General features: G+C 38.4%; 1 pseudogene; it reads left to right on the top strand.

The window, feature by feature from the left end:
- The first annotated feature begins 797 nt into the window (after positions 1–797).
- Positions 798–897, top strand: LOC113345103 (annotated as a pseudogene).
- Positions 898–7,624: the final 6,727 nt, after the last annotated feature.

A 7,624-nucleotide genomic window follows, 5' to 3' on the forward strand; every position in this document is an offset into this window, starting at 1 on the left:
ATTGATTCGATGGTTTTGCACCTAATTCATGAACTCCTCTAGGGTTGGGTTGTGTTTGACTAGGAAACTTACCTTTTTCTCTCAAAGAATCACTTATCAAACCAACCTGGGTTTTTAACTCGAAAATAGCCTGACTATTTTCTTGTCCTATCCTGTTACTAGCTTGTAGACTTTGTTCTACGAATAACTGGAATTTTGCAGTTTGCTGAGTTAACAAGGCGAGAGATTCCTCTAAACTTAGGATTTTCTTATCTGACTGATTCTGAAACTGAGCTAGTCCTGAAGGATTCTTAGTATAACCGAAACCTGGGGGAGCATTAGAATTACTAAAATGACCTTGACTTTGGCCCTTAGACCACGAAAGGTTCGGATGTTTTCTCCAACCAGGATTATAGGTTTCTGAATATGGGTCAATCTTTTGACGGTTATCAAATCTAGTGTTATTATAAAGAGCATTGGCCTGCTCTTCAATATTCTGGCCTTCCCAAAAAGGCTCCACTCTACCACTAGTCTGGCCCACTTCTAAGGCTTCTAACCTTTTTGCTATAGCAGAAATTTTGGCATCTGATTCATAGCCTCCTTCTACCCTATTAACGTTTCCTCTACTTAAAAGAATTGTTTTTTGGGGTGCCCTACTATTTTCCCATTGCTGGGTTTTTTCGGCGATTTCATTAAAAAATTTCATCGCCGCATCAACAGTTTGGTTTTCAAATCCACCAGTGCATAAAGACTCAACCATGGTCGTTGTGGAATAATCTAAACCCTCATAAAGGATCTGAACTAGCCTAACCTTTTCTAAACCATGATGAGGACACTGGGATAATAAATCATTGAACCTTTCCAAATACCTATATAAAGATTCTCCCTCTTGTTGTGAAAATGTGCATATTTGCGTCCTAATATATGATGTTTTGTGCCTAGGGAAAAACTTGTTCAAAAACGCAGATGTAAGTTGTTCATATGTTTTGATTGATTCGGAAGCCAAACTATACAGCCACGACTTGGCTTTATCTTTTAAGGAAAAGGGGAATAACCTGAGTTTCAAAGCATCATCATCAAGGTTTATAATTTTTAGGGTACTACAAATTTCATCAAAGTCCCTAACATGGAAGTATGGGTTTTCATTTTCTTTCCCTAAAAAGATTGGGAGCATCTGTAGGGTCCCAGGCCTAAGTTCATAATTTGCTTCAGTTTCAGCTAACCTGATACAAGAGGGACGAGTAGTCCTAGTAGGGTTCAACAAAGCTTTTAAAGTTGCCATTTCTGGCACTATCGGGATATTTGAGATTCTATGCAATCACAAAACAAGGTTGACTCGACCAAATCAAACCTAATTTTCTAGCAAACAAAAAGCATGATGGTTCCACTTAGATTGTTTCTAGACCAGCTTCTATTCTTTCGAAAAGGAACTCGTTACAATCTGAGCAAACCCCTCGAGGCGAGGGAAGCTCAGTGGAGCTTTGATACCCAAGACCTTACCGGTTACAAGGCGGCGCAGTCACGCATTCAACTCACAGAAACCATCATGAACTTCGAAGTATGCTCAAAAGAGTAACCAATATTTTTCGAACGACTTTCCTATAAGATCGTTACCCTATCGGTCTCGTTCTAGTCAAAATTTTAGGCTTAGGTTCGCGTTTGGTTACGTGTTCCTAAAGCGGGCAAGAAGAGAACGGTGATGAAATCCGAACCCTTATCTTGTATGGCCAGGCCTTGCCCTTTACTAGAAAAATAAATGTCCGTATACATCCACGACTTGGCCTTATCTTTCAGGGTAAATGGGAATAACCTAAGTTTCAAAGCATCATCATCTAAGCCTCTAATTCTTAGGGTACTACAAATTTCCTCAAAATCCCTAACATGGTAATAAAGGTTTTCATTTTCTTTCCCTAAAAAGATTGGGAGCATCTGTAAGGTCCCAGGTTTCAGTTCATAGGATGCCTCCATTTCAGCTAACTTAATACACGAAGGACGGGTAGTCCTAGTTGGATTCAACAAAGCTTTCAAAGTTGCCATTTCTGGCGCTATCGGAGCAACATGGATTCTCTCCTCAGTCGAAGAACGTTCAAAAACAGACTCTTCAAAAGCCAGACTTTCTAGATTAAGGTAATCGAGACGCTTCGAACTACTAGGTTTCTCTTTAACAAATCTACCTAGTGCGGTCTCTTTTACGTTCAGGCATACAATAGAATTTTCTAAATTGGAAGGGTAAGCAAACACAAATCAATTCCGACTCAACCAAATCAAACCTATTGATTTCTAGCAAACAAAAAGCATGATGGCTCCACTTAGATTGTTTCTAGACGAGCTTCTAATCCTTCGAACGGGAATTCGTTGCAATTTAAGCAAACCCCTATGGAATCGATCCGAGTTAACGTAAGTTGAATAGAGGCGAGGGAAGCTCGGTGGAGCTTTGATACCCAAGGCCTCACCGGTATTACAAGGCGGCGCAGTCACGCGTTCAACTTATAGAAACCGTCACGAACTTCGAAGCATGCTTAAAAGAGTAACCAATATTTTTCGAATGACTTTCTTGTTAAGATCGTTACCCTATCGGTCTCATTCTAGTCAAAATTTTAGGCTTAGGTTCGCGTAGGTTACGTGTTCCTAAAGCGGGCAAGAAAAGAACGGTGATGAAATCCGAACCCTTATCTTGTATGGCCAGGCCTTGCTCTTTACTAGAAAAATAAATGTTCGTATTCAGTCCTCAACATATATGCATACGAAGGAGTCCAGTAACTTGCTGACAGGGGATTCGCGAGTGTGTAGAATCTTACCTCCCGTTCCAGACGGGGGATGAATCGGTTGTAGTCGACTCGGGCCACTGACTCCGATGTCTAGTGTACGAACCCAAGGTGCAGAGACAATATCGTAATTGTCCTCCTTCTATGCAAACAGTTTATATTTAAAGTACCCTTCCGTACGTAGGGTAATAAAAAAAATAATGTCCCAAAGTCCAAAGGTCCAAAAGTCAAAAAAAAATAAAGAAAAATTACACAAATAATAAACCCTAATACAGTTTTTTTTTAAATAAAATAAACAAACCCTAAACTAAAACTGTCTAAAAAAAATAAAAATGAAATAAAATTGTCTTCTTTTCCGTTCTTTTTGCTTTAATCTTTATCTCCAAGTCTTTATGAAATCACCAAACTCCTTGGATCAATTTTCTTTATGATCCAGAACCTGTAGACACAAGATAAATAACCAAAAACATAAAAAAAGACAAAAATAAAAAAAAATAAAAAAGTAAAAATAAAAAATAAAAAAAAATCTAAAACCCTAAAAACAAGTCTGCATCGGCGGCGCCAAAAATTGATGTGATTTGTAGATATTGGTAAAAGTGGTTCGATTCTCAGACTTGTGAAGGATATTAATTAGACTTAAATCCTAATATTAAAATAGAAAACTCACTACAAATTATAGCAAACTCAATCAAAGATGATATCAATACTAAAAGAAACACTGAGGCTAAGATTCCACTATTTTCCAAGTTCAAAGTGATTAAACCAATACTTATATTTATGCAATTTTCTTGTTTATTTTGATTCTAAAATATTGCAACAAGTAGATTTTCAAAAGTAATAATTGTAAATACCAAGTATGAAGCATCAAGAGTCTTAAAACTGAGCATACTCCATCAAATAGATCACAATCACTCAAATAAAAATCATATTCAATAATATTTCAAGGCAAATAATCATATAATTATTGCAAATAAAAAGATAAAATAGAATATACCACTTTTTGTTCGAAAAATAGCTTCCTCTATCGCCTCAGCAATGGGGTTTAGCTCCTCATATTAATCACGATCTCAAAATATGTGTTTGTTGCTCAAAAGATGATTAAAAGAGTGAAAAGTAATAACACAGACTGTTTGCAACAGTGTATCAGTGTTGCAAAACAGCTGTTACAATGGAACTGTTACAAAAGAACTGTTACTTTGTCGCTGATTTAAGACTGCCCTTAAATAAGACTGATCTGAACAGCTTAATGTCTTTAGCTGTTAAACAACGACACTTTTCTGCGACTCTCTATCTTGGGTCAATGTTCTTCAGCTGTTCTTCTTCTTCAACAGCAGCAGCAGCAGAAACAGAGTTTGGTAAAGCTCTGATTTCTTCTTCTCTGGATCTCCTTAGGTTCTCAAACTCTTGACACACCTTCTATATGACCCAATACATCTATTTATATCAAAAATACCGATTAAATCTCTCCCAAATCTTTCAAAATCTCTTTCCTTCTTTTCACGGACAAGTTGCGACAATTTCTTGTTTTAGGATTTCTACGCGTTTCTGAGATTTCCTTTTTATTCTAAACTCTTCCTTAGATAGATACAAATCTTTGGGAAGGCTTACAACGTTTTAATCACTCTAAAATTCGCTAAAACAGGTCACACACGTGACTTTCCATATTTACTTGTTGTGAGAAAAATCCGCCGTTTGAGCCCATTCTAATCGATTTAAACACCCATATCAGATTCCTAGACCCATAAAGAGTGTATCCTATGAAAATCAGAGGTTTAATAGACCTTAAACTCCTCCAAATCACGATCACCAAAACTATTCTTTAACTGCATTATTTTCCCGCCAATTTTCTGGTTTTTGAATGTTGAAGATGGTTGCCCCTTATCCAGAGTAGGGGTGCGATTAGCAGATGCCTGGAAATGGGATGCCCCTTAGTAATTAGGTTATCCCTTATCCAAAGTGAGAGTCCGAATAGCAAATGTCCTCCGGGTGCTTTCGACAACTTTTCGAGCCAATTTTTTCCAAAAATGTTTATTAGCCAAAAATACCTACAAATAAATAAAACACCATAACAAGTACAAAAATGAGCCCTAACAATATATACAATTGAGACAAATCGAACACAAAAATGTGTCTATCAATAGATTCTCGGATTAGTTAGAACAGTGGATTGGAGATTATCACGGGTTTATTTGTGGAAGTTGCGAATGGAGGTAAGGCTAGAATATCTTCGTGGGATTTGTTTGTATCCTAGGAAGAATTTTTACAACCCACAGACGCGTTGAGAAGCTTGGGGAGAAAATCACGTGGCTTGGCAGGGAAAGAAAAGTCCGAGACTTTTGGGAGAAGAATAATCAAATATTCTCGAATCTTTGAAGGTCCTGTGGTATATAAATAGCCTGGGTACGAGTTATAGAGGGGTTGTCTAGAGTTTGGGGTCGATAGAATCGGAGCAAGTAGCGCAGGTGAAGTTGCAGGAATATTCACCTGTTGTTGGTGAAGAAGAGAAGCTGAAGAACATTGGACAGAGGAGGACAGTCGCAGAGGCAGTCTTATTCAAACAACACAACATAAGTATCGTTGTTGAATAGATCTCATATATCACAATCTTGTTATCTTTTCTCTGTAACAGTTCAAAACCCATTGTAACAGTCTGTTTGTAGCGCCTTTCTAGCGCTGCAAACTGTCTGCTTTATTAGTTTTTTCTTGTTTTTCACACTTTTGAGCTATAAACACCTATTTTGAGAACGTGAATAATATGAGGAGCTAAACTCCAACACTGGGATGACGGAGGCCATGTTTCACAATTGCTTGGTAACTATAATGATTTTTCATGACTTTTTGCATTGATTTAATTGTTTTATGATTTTTATTAATTAGTTGTGATTTTGTCTGATGACGTATGCTTAGACTTAGAGCTTTTGATGCATCATGCTTATGATTTACAATTAATCTTTTACAAAATCTACCTTTGGAAAATAAATAGAGTCCATAAAAGAGCTAGAATTGTTATGAATCAATATACAAACCAATTGAATGTGATTAATGGTGGAAACCCGAGTCCCAATTCTCTCGATATTTTGTGACAACCGTGTATACATATTTTCTTTACTTTTAGTGTTTTCTATTTTTAAATCTTAAATCAAACCTTTACAAGCCCGAGTTGAACGAATCTTTTTATCACTATCTACAACACATCACTGCGCCACTAAGAGCATCTGTCAAGTGTTGAGCTCTCAGACAATCCCTACCACAAAAAGTCCCTCTAGGGAAGCTCCTAATCGCGCCTAAGACGGCCTTAGCATCCACATAAACATCCGCCATGTTGATGGGTTCTGAAGGTATGCATGGAGGGGAAGCTCGAGGGTGCTTAAGCCTCAGTTCATGAAGTGTATCAGGTGTGGAAGGGGCGACACCATCAGAAGAGAGAACGCGTAAGGTAGCCGCGTAGTGCCTGTGCTTAACTTTCTCTTACAAGCCTGCAGATTGGTGTTTTTCCTCTTTGTGCCGTGATTAGCGTGTCTTCGCTCTTGTCTCGATGGAACAAGCAATTTCCGGGCTAAGTTAAGGAAGCCATTTGTCTCCCACCACTGAATCAAAGCCTGATTTATACTAGCAGCCTGTAATCTCTTTCTATTACCTGACCTCCCTTCATTGCTATTCTTGGGGGTGTATAAAGATAGAGTGCAGATGGGAAAGAGCAAAAATTTAACCCAAGATGTTAAATCTGTAGGCTTAGCCAGTATGTTGTCTAAAGTTGCTTTCAGGGTTTGGGAGAAGATGAGCCTCCACGGTGGAGGAATGCTGGAAGTTGCGGGGAACTGATTCTTAAAAATTGCATCCAGCAATTCCAAGGTCAAGCCATTTGTTTCTTCTTCAAAAGATGTAATGCCTGCATCCAGGGAACCTGAACAAGGTTTCACAATGTCGTAGATCAAGAATTCAACATTATTTCCATCAAGGGGACCTGCAATAATATCGTTGTGTTCACGACATGGACGACTCCATGCACGAAGGTGCATACATTCATTGCACAACCACATCTGCAGCTGTCTTAAACCAACCTGCATCATAAATGTCTGCATTACTGCCAATATGTACTTTGAATTCACCCTTGCTCTCAGCTGAACCAAAATTCCGATCATGAATATGGATAATGAGTGAACCGCGAGTGAAGCCTCTACCCTTAACCCCATCTCAGTAACCATCAAAGATCTTAAAAGGACAATGAAAAGTGGAGTCATCTAAGGGAGCAACTGCATCTGAAGAAGATGAAGAATCTTGGAAGGATGAAGAAGGTAATCGATTCCTTGACATGACAGAAGGAGAAGAGGTTGAGCTGAACACAAGCTCTGTGAAAGTGCCCAGGTGGTTCAGGATTTTCTTCAGACACTTTATGTGCTTTAAACTGGCGAGACAGTTTGGGCTGAAACTAAAATCCTTCCCTGCGGGTTGATGTGAACTAATAATATACTTGAAAGCCTTCCCGTTAACTGGAATTTAGGAGCAAAGATTCAGTTGCAATAGGAATTGATGCAAGTAATCTCAGTAGCAGACTCAAGATTTTAGGGACCTAAGAAACAGAACCACAATAGCAGAAACCAAAAACTATAATCACAGAATTAGAATCGGTTTCAAGAGTCAAAATATCAGAATCGAATCACAGTAGAAGAATCACGGTATCAGAATCACAGAAGAAGAATCTCGGGGTAATGACGGCGGTGCCAACGGTGGATTTTGGTATTCACGGTGTCATTATTCACGGTTAGGTAGAGTTAGTCCATACGCCGAAACTCCATCTCTATAGCATATATCAACGAAAATATCTCTAACAAGATCATGATGGAACTTAAACCCAACATCACTTGCACAGTGTAAAGCGC

This window comes from Papaver somniferum, unplaced genomic scaffold (assembly GCF_003573695.1).
Source record: "Papaver somniferum cultivar HN1 unplaced genomic scaffold, ASM357369v1 unplaced-scaffold_80, whole genome shotgun sequence".
Lineage (NCBI taxonomy): Eukaryota > Viridiplantae > Streptophyta > Magnoliopsida > Ranunculales > Papaveraceae > Papaver > Papaver somniferum.